Genomic DNA, 15,306 nt, shown 5'->3' with positions numbered 1-15,306 from the left:
CTTCCCTACGTGAGGAAACGCATACCTCACCCTCCTTAGCTTAGTCTGTGGGACGGCATGTCTTGAAGGCCAGCGGACAGGAGTCAGCTGGTGGTGCGGGGTTGGGGTGGGGGAATGCTTAACACCTGGGCAGAGTGAGACGAGCCCCCCCCCCCACGGCAGAGGAGCTTACTTGCAAGAGTATATAGACCTGGGGAGTAGAGAGACATTCTTCTCTTTAATAACGGGATAAGAAAACCACCCAAGGCATTCAACACATTCACTTCACAGCTCAAGGGTGGCTCTCCTGTCTTTAAAGCTGATTAGAGAGAATTACTCAGAACACCCCAGAGTATCTTCAATTTCAATGTTATGTCAAGCAAATCCCCTGGGCTGAAAACTAAGCCCATTTCCGTTTGTCCTGCTCTCTGTGAACGAGTAATCAGTCACAGACTGCCAGACCTAGAAGGAGCTCCATCAAAGCCCCAACCTCCAGTGGTCCAGGATCAGAGCACCAGAGGATAATAGGGACCAGCCCCCGTACGTTCTAGAAGGGAAGCGGCAGGTCATACGGGTCCTGCTGTTCCAGACCAAAGTGCAATCTGGTGACACTAGCTTATGTTTCTTCTGATTCATTTAGGTAAAACTTCATCTATTTGAAATTTGCACCTTCAGTTTAAAGCCTGAACCTGTCCAAGCATCAGGAAGGGCCCCTTAGCACCTGCTGCTTGAGAAGGCCTGCCCTCCAGTGAAGAGAGGAGTCAAGGCGTATCCATACAATGAAATATGGTGCTGTCAAAATGGATCGGTGCCCGGTGTGGTAAGTATTCTTCACCTACTCTGCGAAAAAAGCAATTGCAGAACAAACCTATTTCTGTACATAGCAACTACAACTATTCTGTTCTGCAGGCACAGAAAAGAGCAAGAAAACCACACTCTAGTCCCTTGGCAGCCGTTACCCTGCAGAGGGGAATTATAGAGGATCCCAGTTCAAAGTCCTGCATCCCTATGATGTAAACGTGCAAAGAGCGAGTGATACGATCATTTAATCATTTTAAAAAAAAAAAGGACGCTCTTTTTTTGTGCCCCTTTCCTGCAAGAACTTCAAAGCACAATTTCCCTTTCCATCCTTCTCTAGAAGAAAAGCAGCATCTTCCTCTCATCGTTATGGCAACGTCCTTTTGTGGACTCCTCAGAAGTGTGGATGAAACCCTCCTCTCTTCGAGACACAGCATGCTCACTGGGGTCCCGGGAGCCTGTACGGGGCTGCACACATCGCATCAAAGACACGTGCACGAGCACACACAAAGTGTGTCAGGACAATGCCACAGTCGAGCTCTAGGCGTAAGTAGACATTCTAAGAGGATACCAGTCATTTTAAAGGATGGACATGGGAAATGAGGTTTTTATAAACAGCCCAGAAAGGATTCACTGAAGAGGCTTGGTGGGGCAGCTTGCCCAGAGCTTGATGGCTAAGAGCTACAGGGTTGGTGGGGGAGGGTGGATCTACAGGAGAGATGCACACGTGCCCCCTCCCTGCTCCCATGACCCAGAAGTGGCCCCAGGTTTGTGAAGACGGCCTCCTCCTGCCCCAGGACAGCAGGTGGCAGCCAGGCGGCCAGAGCCCCCCGGGCTAAGCATCTCCAGCCCCAGCAGTCTTTGTTACTGACCCCGACGCGCCCTCCACAAATAATTTTCATCTGTGCCGCAGCCTGAAGCTGTGGTTCCCAAACACTAGGAGTCTCTGGGAAAAAGACTTGGAGAGATGGTGGGGTGGCTGAGGTGCTGAGTCTCTTGTTAGGATCCTTTCGTGCCTTCCCTTGCGGTTTTAAATATCCGTCCCTGTTATGTCCTCCCAAACAGGGTGTCCGCACAGGTTACACAGAGGTCACTTCTGAACCACTTTGTCTTATCAGCCTCTGATTCCAAGGAATCCCTCTTCAAAGAGCCTCAGGAGAATACCCATCCATGAAATGCAACTGCCTTTCGTCGCTCGATTTATAATAATTTCTATTTCTATGATGTTATCAACATAAATGCTGTTAACTCTGAAAAGCAGCCCACATACGCACCTGTACATTCCATACAGACGCACTTGGGGACTGCCTGGTTTAAGGCCCTACGGGAAGCATGGGGCTCAGGGGATAACCACGCAGGCACACTAGCGTATTATCTCGTGGGAAAGTTAATTACAAAACTATAAAAAGCTACATGTTCGCTAGGGATTGAGACGTTCTTTCATTATCAGAGGAGAGAACTGCTGAGAGAGAGAGATCACAAGTAGGCAGAGAGGCAGGCAGAGAGTGGGGGGGAAGCGGGCTTCCCACTGAGTGGAGAGCCCGAGGTGGGGCTCGATCCCAGGACCCTGAGACCATGACCTGAGCCGAAAGCAGAGGTTAAACCCACTGACCCACCCAGGCGCCCCATGGGAAGTGACTCTTGCCAGCACACAGATTGTCTATCGCACTATGTGGAAAAAAAAAAGCTGTTTGCGTTTGATGCTTGCAAGGAAAGAAAAACACAGCTTGACACTGAAAAGCTTTCATTTATAATACACTGAGCCATGTTTATATCTTGGGAGAAGGTTCATGTGGTGCAGCAACAAAGCAAAGTATTTTGGGGGGGAAAAAAATGCACCAAAGGTCACTAAGTAGCTCCAGACACCAAGCTGAGAGTCCGCGATAGGAAATGAAAAGTGATGGAATTTGCGCGTGGGACCTCGAACTGCTCAGCTTCGGAAACACAGAACTCATGGGGACCGACACAAACTTCAGCTAGAAGTTTCCCTGTTGAGGGGCATGAGGACCTGGGCTTAGCGACCACAAGCAACCACTTGTCCCCTAGGCAAAGGGCCAGGCTGCTCACCCCTCTTTGCCCTTCACTCCAAGGTTTTCCGCCTTGGCTGCAAGTTGGAATCATGCGTGGGGCTTTAAAGATTCCTGTTCCTGGGTGCCCACCTCCGGAGTTTCTGATGTAACTGGTCTAGTGTGCTATGTGGACACTAGGTTGTTTTTAAACACTCACTGGAGGGGCACCCACACTCCAATGTTTACAGTAGCAATGTCCACAACAGCCAAACTATGGAAAGAGCCCAGATGTCCATCGACAGAGGACTGGATAAAGATGTGATATTATTACTCAGCCACCAAAAGCAATGAAATCTTGCCCTCTGCCCTGATGTGGATGGAACTAGAGGGCATTATGCTAAGCAAAGTCAGTCCAAAAAAACCAGTGTCATAGGATGTCACTCATATGTGGAATTTAAGAAACAAAACAGACAAACGCAGGGGAAGGGAAGGAAAAATAAGATGAAAACAGAGGGAGGCAAACCATGAGACTCTTAACTCTAGGAAACAGGGTTGCAGGAGGGGAGGTAGGTGGAGGGGTGGGTAAGTGGGGGTGGGCAGTAAGGAGGGCACCGGATGGGATGAGCACTGGGTATTATATGCAACCGATGAATCACTAAATTCTGCCCCTGAAACTAATACGGGTATTAAGTTGAATTTTAAAATTACAATAAACTCACTAGGTGATGCCGAGGAGCAGCCCAGACTAGGAATCACTGCCTACAGCTGTGTATAGCCCGCAAAGAGGAGCCCCGTGAGAGCCAGCGAACGCTGGGACAACGCGGTGGGGAGCAGGACCGGGCTTCTCAATTTAATGTGCATGAGAAATACAAAAGGACCGAATTCAAAGGCAGAGCCTGCTTCCGAGCATCTGGAGTGGGGGCTCAGCATCTGTATTCCCACCACGGGTGTCGAGATAAGGGCTCAAACAGATTCTGGCCTCCATCGCTCATCCTAGAGAGGTCGTACAGACATGAACATCGCAGACGACAGTACGGTTCATGCCACTTCAGGTGGTTTAACTCTCTCCCTTCTTCGGTGGCATTGCTAAAGCCACTTTAGTCCCATCGGCTCCCTCAGGACCAGCCTGGCGGACAGGGATCCCCACGGGAAGGACAGTGTCTACAAAACAGCCTTTATGTGGCCCACAGTGCGCTGGGTTTTATTGGGGAGGGGAGGATATGGGCTGAACGGTGACCTCCCGAAGTTGATGTCCCAACCCCACTACCTCAGGATGTGATTGTCTGTAGAGACAGGGGTCTTGAAGAGTCTTGAAGACGGAGTTAAGAGTGCTGCCCTTACAGGAGAAGATCAGACACAGGTACAGAGGGAAGACCCAGGGAAGACACAGGGAGGAGACAGCAGTCTGCAAGCCCAGGAGACCCATCGAAAGGGGCCAAGCCTCCCAACACCTTCACCTGAGACTTCTGGCCTCCAGAAACTGTGAGAAAATTGTTGAAGCCACCCAACACTATGTTGTTTGGGCAGTCCTAGCAAACCAACACAGGGGCTTGGTTTGTGGGTCTTTTTCTAAAGATTTATTTTAGAGAGAGATTGAGAGTTCCAGGGATGGGGTGGGGGTGGGGGGGCAGAGGGAGAGGGAATCCCAAGTAGACTCTGAGCTGAGCACGGAGCCCAACTTGGGCTCAATCCCATGACCCTGAGATCGTGACTTAAACCTGAAACCAAGAGTTGGACACTTAGCCAAATGAGCCACCCAGATGCCCCTGTCTACTTTTCAACCCTGGTTCTGCCACACACCTGCTGAGACCTTGACTGAGAACTTGCACGAAGACTCATCCCCAAAGGAAGTAACCACCCCTCTTTTCGTTTTGATCTCGGTTTCTGGTATTCAAACTTGCTCCCCTTCCTCTTTCTGCTGTGCTCCAGAAAGAAGCCTGGTTAAGTGACCTTCACATAAGTCCTGGGTTCTGGCATAAAACTTCTTTCTCTATGTCCACCCAGCTAGGCCAGAATGGGCGTGAGCAATCTCTAGCAAACCTATGTAAATTAGTATTAAATTCAATTTTCACAGAATTCACACAAAAAATCCTTCAAGTTTTCTCAGAGAGAAAATCTCACTGATGTCGTGTTCTAGGTTCTTCTAACCTTTCAAGAACTGCCAGAACTACATTTTTTGGAATAACCTTGCTTCCAAGGAACAGTCCTTGTGGTCTTGGTGGGTTCCCAGGAAGGCAATCTCTGTTCTACCATGCAATTTTTCCACCATAAAAATCATGAGCAATTTCACTATAGAAAAATTCCAAAACAAAACACGGACATGTTACCAAGAGCAATGCCAAGCGAAAGTAAAGCAAGAGAAAAGCTCGAAAGAAAGCATGGCGCCCTTTCCGCATGGGCTGAGACAGCCTGACCTCCAAGGCGGTAGTGCTGGGCACACAGGAGAGGTCACAGAAATGGCATCTGTAGGGCTGTCAACCTTTCTAAGCTTAAACGGCCTTTGCTCGAATCCGTGAGAAACAGAAGTTACCAAGGTCAGAATCTCCCATGTGAGTTTAACATGAACTTTTTCTCCACCCAACTTCACCTCCATAGGATACTCTGTTCCTTGTCAAGTTTTTATACTTCTCTCCTCTTTACCATGCCCTATAGCATTTCTCCTCCTAATAGGTCAGGCGGTATGTTCCATTGTCTTCCTCATTTCCTCTCTGCAAAATGCCATTAGATTTTGCTTTTGTCCCCTCAAAATATTTGTGCTTTCCTTTACCACATCCCCCCACCCCCACCCCACGCTCAGTGTCAGAACATCACTAAGTCTTCACGAGCTTTACGGAACAAAATAGTTGACCTTGTGAAAAGGTACTTCAGAGTTTACTTTCAAAAGTTTAACTCTGGATACTGCTTCGGGGACCAGAGAAATGACAGAACACTTTCCAGCCACAGGAGGAAGAACGTAATGGTACAGCTCTGATTGAAAGGGACTTTGTTGCATGTTCCTCAAACAGGCGCCCTCATTCGATTTTTGAATGTGAAGTTTTCCATTGTAGAAATTCAAAACAAATTCATGGACAGGCAGCTCTGAGTCAATAAAGCATGGGATGATCGATATGCACGTTAGGAATTAAGAAAGTACGGAATGAGGGGCGCGGTGGGAGGGGAGGATCAGCCAAGGTAATCCACGGAGCACTCAAGCCGCGCATGAAGCCTGGTCTTGGGAACATGAGGAAAAGCAGAAGTTAGTACTCCACTCCTTGCAAACTGGTCATCTTAAGAACGCTGACAAGTTACTTCCATTTATAGTGCATTTGGGGATGGCGACTGGGGACGGGGGTGGAATTCCAGCTCAATAACCGATCGCCCGAGATCAGGAAACCAAGTCACAATCAGAGATGCTCAGGCCAGAAGACCCAAATACAATAAGGCAACATGAAGGTAAGGACCTAAAGATGAAGCCAGATATCGCCTCCCCCAAGTCACCAGCCTGAGAACTTAGATCTGTGGACAAGGTTACGTACGGAGAACCCCACTCCTGAACTTTGTGTTAAGACAGATCTCTACACAGTGACTCAGTTGGTTAAGTGTCCGACTCTTGATCTCAGCTCAGGTCTTGATCTCAGGGTTGTGAGTTTCAGCCCCACACTGGGCTCTATGCTGGGAAAAAAAGAAGGCTCTCTAGAAGTTGGCAAACTTTCTATAAATGGCCAGATGATAAAGATCTGAGGCTTCGGGGGCCAAATGAGGTCTCTGTTGCACAGTGTTGTTGTTTTTTTAAACAACCCTTTAAAGAAATGAGAAGCATTCTTAGATCATGAGATGTACAAAAACATGCTGCAGGCCCTACTTTGCTAATTCCTGCCAAACACCCAAAGCCAGATCCTAGAGCAGAGGGCCCTCCTGGCCTCCCACCCATTCTCTACCAGCAGCGGCTGGGCTGACAGCTGCCCACCCCGTTCCTGAAGGATGGAGGCCGGAGGGCTTCACCCCAGCGGGCCAAACACAGAACATCTCCTAAGCATAGCCAAGAAAGAAGAGTTGAGAACAGAGATAAAAGCTGAACACAGATGTGGTCCACATTTCTGAAATGCTAAAGGGAACAAACAGGTGATCTAGTTCATGTTCTGCTGCACTGAACAAGGCAGTATGTTCAGGCATCCAAGCTCGCACATGTGCTTTTGCCTTGAAGCTGGAAAGATGTGCTGCTTGGATCCAAGGGGAGTAAATACGTAGACCTCATACCACCACCCCACCCCCACCGAGGTCTCAGAATGCAGACCACGCAGAAGGTTCAGATACAACTACAATGATCTACAATGGATTAAAAGGAAGGAATGTGGGGGTGGGGGGAGCAGGCCTTCTTAGAACAGGCTGCTTAAAGATGCTGCTGGAAAACAGGAGGGGGGCCTGTGCTGAGGCTGCCATCCACCTCCCAGGGCCAACAGCCAGAGACTTCACTTCTTTGTATTACTTCCACATTCCAATGCGTCTTGAAAGAGACCTGGGGTACGTGCTCATTTCTCCCTAACACCTCTGTAGAACCAAACTTTGGTTACCACTAGCCCTGGGGTCCTGTGTCCCTGCTTGGTGGGTTTCTTTTGCTGAAAGCAAACAGCTTGTCCCTAGGAAATTTCAAGCTCTTAGCCCCCCCAAATGGGACTTTAGTCAGATGTGTGCCTAAAGAACTCTTAAAAATGTCCCCAAAGACAGCTTTGACCCAAAATTCCCTTACTGAAAGATAAACTGAATTAAGATCTTTAATTTCTAGGAGGGCAGAGGCTGGAGTTTTTCTGCCTTTCACACAGATGGATTCTAAGTTCCTAGAACTGTGCTTGGCACATAGGAACTCCCAATATTTGAATTAGAGAACAAAAGTTGTTGGTAAAACTTTAAAACTCGTACATGGCTTCATGGAAAAGAACCTAGCCTGAGAAGCTGATGGTATAGCTATTTATGTTTTCGTCCCCAGAGAAAAGCAATAAACAGAGGGAAAGGAGACCTTTGTTCCCTGGCATTCAGCAGGACTCCCGATGCAGGCAGACCTGCTCACAAAAGCAGGGAGGGTCCTGCCGAGCCAGCGGGTAGCAGGTTTGGAGAAGCTGAACTCGCTGACACGTGAACTACCGATTGAAATGCAAACTTTCTCCAGGGAAGATAGAGTAATTCTAGAATAAAAGCGCATTTGCTTTTTCCGGGTGCACCCACGCAGCTTCACTGAGAACAGATGAAGCTAAAATCGGAAAGTCAGGCATCAATGACTCGAGGGACAATGAGCGAAGCCATTGGACCCACGTCAAAGGGCACTCCGGTGAAAGCACAGTCTTTTGTGGGGAGCTCAGTTGTTTCCTATCGCTTTGTGTCCTTCCTCTGAGAGTGCGGGAAAAGTGAGACAGAACCCGCCTTGGCCAACACCTTCCGCCTCCCCGCCCTCCTCCAACACCTGTTCTCCAGCAGAAGAAGATAAGCGTGGGAGGGAGCGGGATCCCCTTTAAAATTGCAACCCCCCCACTTCAAAGCCAGGGTCTACAGGGCAATTAACACAGGCAGGAACACCTGTGTCCTCATCGGGTGCCACGGAAAGGAGCAAGGTCGGGGCATCCGCTGCAGCTGCCCGGAGCAGCACCGGTAACACATCAGCAGGGCAAGACAACGACAGCATCTCGCAGCAGCGCAGGGAATCCGGTTTCCAAAAGAGCCTCTCTCTCAGCTAGAAAAGGAGGCCGACTGCCACAGGATAGCAACCACCGTTCTAGAAAGCCTATAGATGGAAAGTTGACCTCGTTCGCTTGTAATATTCACTTGGCCATCTGACAATGTATGGAACCCCGTCCGGGCTACGGCCACGGACCAGGCTACAGATGCTCCACGCCCCAGCGGGCTGACCATCCAGTGACAGAGGGGGCTTTGCCGAGGGAAACCGAGGCTGCTGGCGTCGTGCCAGTGATTCAGACAGTTCTGTATGAACCGTGTCCACCCGTCTCCTGCTCTTTTCATGCCACCTGAGCTTTCAACCGCTGCGGACCAGGGAGGCAGAAGGGCTGAAGCCCAGAGGGTCGGCTTCCCGCTCTTGCCTCTGCCCGGAATCCATTTCGTGACTCGAGACAAGGGGCAAGCCTCCAAGATCCTTTAGAGTGGGACACCTATGCCTCCTGCCTATTCTATGGTCACATGAGTAGGGCACCTTGTGTGGTCAGGAAGCAAGAAACAAAGATGCTTTGTGATTTTTTTTTTCTTTCACTGAGGCACTGGATTTCTGGGGCTTTCCTACATTTGAAAAGGTCTCTAAAAACAGGTGTGTACAGTGGTGTATAAACACCTTGTTTCTGGATGTGGGGTGAGTTTGCTTGTTCAAAAGTTTTTCCCATACTGTCCAAAACTCAGCGAGTGTCCAGCAAGCACCCACTATGTGCACCAACATGCCAGACTTGGGGGGATTCAAAGTGATTATGAGGGGTAACGTTCGTCCAGCGTTTCTACATAGGTCAGCTCATTTAATCCTTCACTGGAACCCTGTAACTCCAATATTAATAGAATCTCTGTTTTACAGAGGAGACCACAAAGGTAGATTAAGAAACACTTTGGGGTGCCTGGGTGCCTCAGTGGGTTAAGCCTCTGCCTTCAGCTGGGGTCATGATCTCAGGGTCCTGGGATGGAGCCCCGCATTGGGTTCTCTGCTCAGCGGGGATCCTGCTTCCCCCCTTCTCTCTGCCTGCCGCTCTGCCTACTTGTGATCTTTCTCTGTCAAATAAATAAATAAAATCTTAAAAAAAAAACCACTTCAAAGTCACAAAACAATTTGGTCAAAGTGGCCTTCCAACTGGCACAATTCCTATTACTGTGCACGTTTTCACCTCCCAGCCCTCTGTAGGAACCCTGTGACCTCCCAGATAGCGCATCCCCCAGTCTTCCCTCCAATGAGGCCTCAGCTCAAGTCCAGAGCTCTCAAGCTGGTAGGGCTGCTCTAAGAGACTCTTGTTCTCCGAACCCCATGTAGACCCATCTGCAGAAATAACACGTTAACTTCCACATTTTAAACAGGATTTGGCAACACTTATATTATGGAAAACTAGGAGTTTTTGCATCCCTAGGTCATCATCTCCTGCAGGAACAGGATCCTAAGAGCAGGACCTAATGAGATCCAGAGGGGCAAATACTGCTGAGGGGAAGCTAGGAGCCATGGCCGTCCATGAACCACAGAAGAGAGCCACAGCCAATGCAATCTGAACACCTAACACTGTGTTAAAGAACGTATTTTCTCTTGCTCAGAGATTCCTACCTGCTTCTAATCTCTTCTTGATCATTGACAGTACAATGTTTTTGACAATGTTTTGACAATGACTTTGAACTAGACCACCTACCATTGTATATTGGTTAGTTTCAAAGGTCTGAGTCTAAAAATCATTTCTATAAACAGACCAGAGTTAGTAATTTATTGTTCTATGCACATTCTATAAGGCTATTTTAAGCTCAAAATAGATGCTCAATAAACCCTTACTGGGTCAGAAAAGTTAGAATGTTTATTAGATACCAGTTCACTCAAAAATCGGATTTTCCAGGAGCACCTGGGTGGCTCAGCTGTTAGGCGTCTGCCTTCAGCTCAAGTCATGATCCTGGGGTCCTGGGATCAAGCCCCATATCGGGCTCCCTGCTCAGCGGGAAGCCTGCTTCTACCTCTCCCACTCTCCCTGCTTGTGTTCCCTCTCTCGCTGTCTCTCTCTCAAATACAATCATTAAAAAGAAATGGGATTTTCTGGACCTTCCCTACACAATGTGTTCATTTTTAAAAGACTTTAACAGGTCATTTTACTGAAGACCCAATAATGAATGGTAAACATCAACCTTTTTTTCAAAACTACATGGTCGGAGAAGGGGGGTGGGGAGTAAACTCGTGGGGAATAACCTAACAGACACAAAAGGGTAACACCCTAATAAATGTATGAGCTTAGTTTGGCTATAATAGAGCCTTAGATAAATCACACCCCGCTGAAATCTTTACTAATAAAGGAGCATACTCTAAGTCCGATTATAATGCTGAGCAGTACATCCTCTAAGCTTGGTAAGCAGTCACTGGCATTCACTCAAGTGTCTGTTAAACTTTGGGCACTTGGCCCAATGCACATTGGGGTAGAGAGTCTCAAGAGACAGGCCCTGTGATTACGAAATCCTTTAAGGAAGGAAAGCTATACACATATGAACCAATGTTGCATAGGACAGGAGAATATATGAAGTCAGTTACAGAGGACAGATCTCCAGGATAGTGCTCACTGAAAAACCACTGGTTATGGAGAGTGTTGGAGTTTTCTATCTAACTGTCGTGAATTTACAGCCATCTGAATTTATCATCTTCCTTAGACCCCAGGATCCTGAAAGTTCTGCCATCTCTGTAGGCACCTCCGGGATGATGAAAGGGCCCCGGGATGATGAAAGGGCCCCGGGCCCAGACTTGGAAGTCAGACAAACCTGGGTTTGAATCCTGGCTCCCGTGTGTATTAACTTTGTGACCCTGACCAAGTTTACTTAATCCTGGAGTTTTGGATCTTCCCCTGTAAAACTGAAATACAAACGCTTTGAGGATTAGAGATAATGTATGTGAAGAGGAGAGAAGAGAGCTGAGTTCAAAGTCCTCAGGCCATCATTTCACATACAGAAGGGGAACCTGAAAAGGTGCTTGGGTGAAACCACAGGAAACAAGGGTACAAAGGCCATGGTTGGGGGGGGGTTGCTCCACAACAAAGATTCTGAACCCACCCAGCTTTCCTTCTCCACGTCATTTAGGTCCCCATAGATTTTTAGGAATAACAGATCAGATTAACATTACCAGGAACATGATAGGAGTGAACACATCCTCCATGACTTTTTTTTTTTTTAAGTCCCATAAAATCATTTAACAAGGTCAGAAGGACTTCTGTAGTTCTCTCACTTGTGCTAAAAACTGTGCAAAGGGCCAGTGGTAAAATCGGGGCCATCTGTCAGCATTCCCTAAGAAGCACCTCAGTGACTGCACTTAAGCTTAATTAAGGGTCATCCAAGAGTTGAGAGGTCTGGTCTCCTGGAAGGCTGGTTCTTTTCGTTTTTGGTTGATGCGGGAGGATTAACAACACGTGCACCTGGAGAAGCCTCTGTGCCCCTCGAAGGATTTAAATGGGTTTGCATGGTGACCAAATTGAGGACAGTGGTTTCTGTATTAAGTGCTTGCATTAACACACAGGCTTCGGAAGGTTTGGGAACAGGCTCCTAGGATACTGCTGCTGGTTTCCAGATCCCACTTGGAGCAGCAAGGGTCTACAGGAGCCGGGACAATGAACTCACAAACCAAGCACAAGTCCCTCCATTCTTGGCGTTCAAAAGCAAACAGGGGAAGCAACTCCCAACCAACTTGGTCTTTAGGAAATTACTGAGTCATGGGAATGGTATAAAACCAACAGAATATACACAGAACTCTGGATCCATGAAGGAAAGCAACAAACCCATTTTCCCCAGCTGAAAACCCCCTCTCCCATTCCACTCACTCCCCAAAACAAAGTTCCTTATTTTTCTGTGATATAAAATAGCCTTTTTGTTAGTTGTCATAAGCTGTCCTTTCAGATAGCTGTTCATGAGAACACTTACAAAGACACTGGTAGTATCTCTTGTTGAGTCTCAGTGTAAAAAGAAAAACTAGTTTTTAAAACACCAGGGAAGAGGAGTAACAGTCAACCTAGAACACTCCTCAGGCACCAGTGGTTTCTGAAAATTGGACATGCATTCTGCAAGTGCCCCTGATTTATGCGCAGTCTGACCTTCAGGGACTGAACAAATGAGTAAACCATCTCAGGGACACTTTCCCTGTTAAGTTAGAGGCTTTGTGCTAGGATGATAGGAAAACAACATGTCCCAATACTGTGGTCATGTGGAGGACACACAGGACTAGCACCAGGCCAGCAATCCTGTGGCCAGCACCCTTGGCCATCCCACCGGCTAGAGGACCTTGCCCACCCAGTTAACCACTTCAAGCCTTTACCTACAGAATGAACACACTCCCCCGGTCCTGGCACATTCCACGGGTGTTGAGCACCCCTGTCCTGGAAAAGACAACCCTTCCCAAGCCCGAGCCTCACTTTAACAATGGTGGTCATTCCATAGCCAACAAATTTTAAAACACAGTATGCAAGGTAACAGATTCCTGGTTTTCATACCACAAACTCACCAGTCCTGGAACCACTTCTATCGGAACCTTTGAGCATGGGAACTAACATTTCTGCGGCTCCGAAAGCATGGTGGTGGATTCATCGGTTACAACATTATGAAGAGGAAAGCTTTTTTCCAAATTCACTTCTGGGGATTGCTATTACCTTGTACTACCCAATATTTATCCTGGAGCCCCAGAGCAGAGGACCCACAGAAACAGTCTGGAGGGAGTGTGCGATTCCCAGTATCTTGCCCAGTGCTTTCAAAAAGCAACTCGTGTTTATGGGTTTATGCCTCCCATCCAGTCAAAGCACTGGACCAGAAACCAAAGACTTTGGTGAAAACAAATCAACCCTCACCTCCAAAAGACCGCAAGCACGGAACGTAATTCCTTTTGTTTCAAACGACAACCGCCTGGGAAACATTTTCCAATCTAAATGGATTCCCTAGTCCTGGTCAGGGTAATTTAAACAAGCACCCAGGTGATCTGTGGAACGCACTTTCAGGGAGGACTCTCCTTGTGGCTCGACATTCTTCCTAGACAAGCCCCCCCCCCCAACCACGTCCATTGCCCGCAAACCACCTCCATCGTTTTGTCCCCAGTGGCCCTCAAAGTGTTACACTCTGTCCCGACAGAAGGTCAAAAAGCAGTCAAGGACCAAGTATTTACTTGTCAACTTTGTTTTTGAAACAAAACACAAACGCCGTCATCCGTCTTTGCTACGGCGCAGTTTACACCCACAATCCCATCCACTTTCTGACGAACTTTCAGCCTCTTCTTCTCCATCACGCAAAGTATTCCAGCAAGCGGCAAGCAAGTCAGGGTCCTAGGGTGGAAACTCTAGGTGCACTCTTGGTTGCCCGTCATTGCTCTGGCCCCAAAACCACACCGAAAGGCTTGCACCGAAGAACTCCCCAAGCACGTCCCCGCGCGACCGCGGCCCTCGGTCACCAAGCGAGTCTCCAAAGCCCTCTCCAAAGAACTCCCCCTCCACGTTCCCCGGTGCGTGGCGGACTCGGCAGAGCCGCGAGACTCACCTGAAACACGTGGTGAGCTCACCCGAAGGCTTCAGACACGGATATTTCGTCGTGGCGATCTTGTTTTCTGAGCAGATTTCTCTAGAAGACAGTGGGAGCCGCCACTTCGCTGGCTGTCCGCGGGAGAGCGCAGCGCAGGGCGCGCGAGGGTGGCGGGAGCTGCGTCTCCGCGCGCCGAGAAGGCGCTGGTCCCCGCACGCGGACGCGGACTCGGGGACCGAGCGGGGGTCCACGGGCGCGAACCCAGCCCCGGGGTGGCCGTACCAGGGAGCTCTGACCCACTGACAGAGGAGCCCGGGCAGGACGTGGAGTTTAATGCCGCCCAGGGTAGTGGAGCGCCCAGCCCGTGCCAGCGGAGCCAGGGCGCGCGGGTGCCCGCAGGGGCCGGGGTCCCGCTCCCACCCCACGAGCCGGGCGCGCACCCAGCCGGGGCTGGCAGCGCTTACCTGTCGCCGTCCTCGGGCTCCTCTCGGTAGCTCCACGTGTGTCCCAGCGCCAGGAGCAGCAGCAGCGGACCCAGGCTCCTGCCCAGCTGCCTCCTCACCGCTCCTCCCCGACTCGGAGGCGGCGGCACCATCAGGGAAGCTCCCGGCTTCTTCCCGGCGCTGGAGCTCTCTCCCCGCCTGTGCTCGGCTCCTCCGCGGCCGCCGCCCTCCCTCTGCCCGGCAGGGGGCGCCGGAGAGCAGGGGCGTCTGCGCCACCTGCGCGAAGCGCAGGGCAGGAGGTGTCCCGGAGCCGGGGGTCGGGCGAGGAGTCGGGGGTGGGGGGTGTGCGTGCAGATGTGGCGGAGGGACAGGGAGACGCGTCGCCCGCGGTGCTCGGCCGGCGCGGGAGTCGCGGGGTCTCAGCCGTTTCGCCCGGGATGTTCACTCGGGACCCACGGACTCGCCGGGCTCGGCTGCCGGCAGCGCCCTCCCCTGTCGCCTCCTCCTGGGCTGGGAGGGACCCGCGGGGCGCGCAGAGCCGGCGGCCGTGTGCATCTTGCCCCAGGCTAGTCCGACCCGGAGGAGGAGGAGCCGGCTCGCACCTCGGCGGCGGGGTGGGGCGGCGGTAGCCCAAGGGTTAATAAGCGTCCTTCCTGGCGTCAGGTCCCTTCCGAAGGCCGGGGCAGGCCTCGGGTCGCCTTTCGCCCTCCGGCGCCTATGCCCTGCTTTCCCGCCACCCGTGCTCCTCTCGGCGGGATTCGGGAGGACGGACTCAACGCTTCTCCCCAGCGGCCCTTCCACGGCTGCAGCCGCACAGCTCACAGGGCGGAGCGGCCTGGCTTCCTGAAAATCCTAGAAGAAAGTTCTCTGGTCGTTGTATTTGTTCGGAAAGTCTC

At 50.2% G+C, this 15,306-nt stretch overlaps 1 long non-coding RNA gene across 1 annotated transcript; it reads right to left on the bottom strand.

Moving 5' to 3' along the window:
* Window positions 1-13,984: 13,984 nt before the first annotated feature.
* LOC116862927 lies at window positions 13,985-14,708 on the bottom strand. Its single transcript, XR_004381737.1, has 2 exons — window positions 14,432-14,708; window positions 13,985-14,066 (listed from the first exon to the last, which is right to left on the bottom strand). It is a non-coding gene; the product is annotated as an uncharacterized LOC116862927 (long non-coding RNA).
* Between the last annotated feature and the right edge of the window lie 598 nt (window positions 14,709-15,306).

The sequence above is a fragment of the Lontra canadensis genome, unplaced genomic scaffold, assembly GCF_010015895.1.
Source record: "Lontra canadensis isolate GAN:19392208 unplaced genomic scaffold, GSC_riverotter_1.0 scaffold394, whole genome shotgun sequence".
Classification (NCBI taxonomy): domain Eukaryota; kingdom Metazoa; phylum Chordata; class Mammalia; order Carnivora; family Mustelidae; genus Lontra; species Lontra canadensis.
The sequence above is the reverse complement of the archived record's forward strand: the minus strand, read 5'-3'. Positions and strand labels throughout refer to the sequence as shown.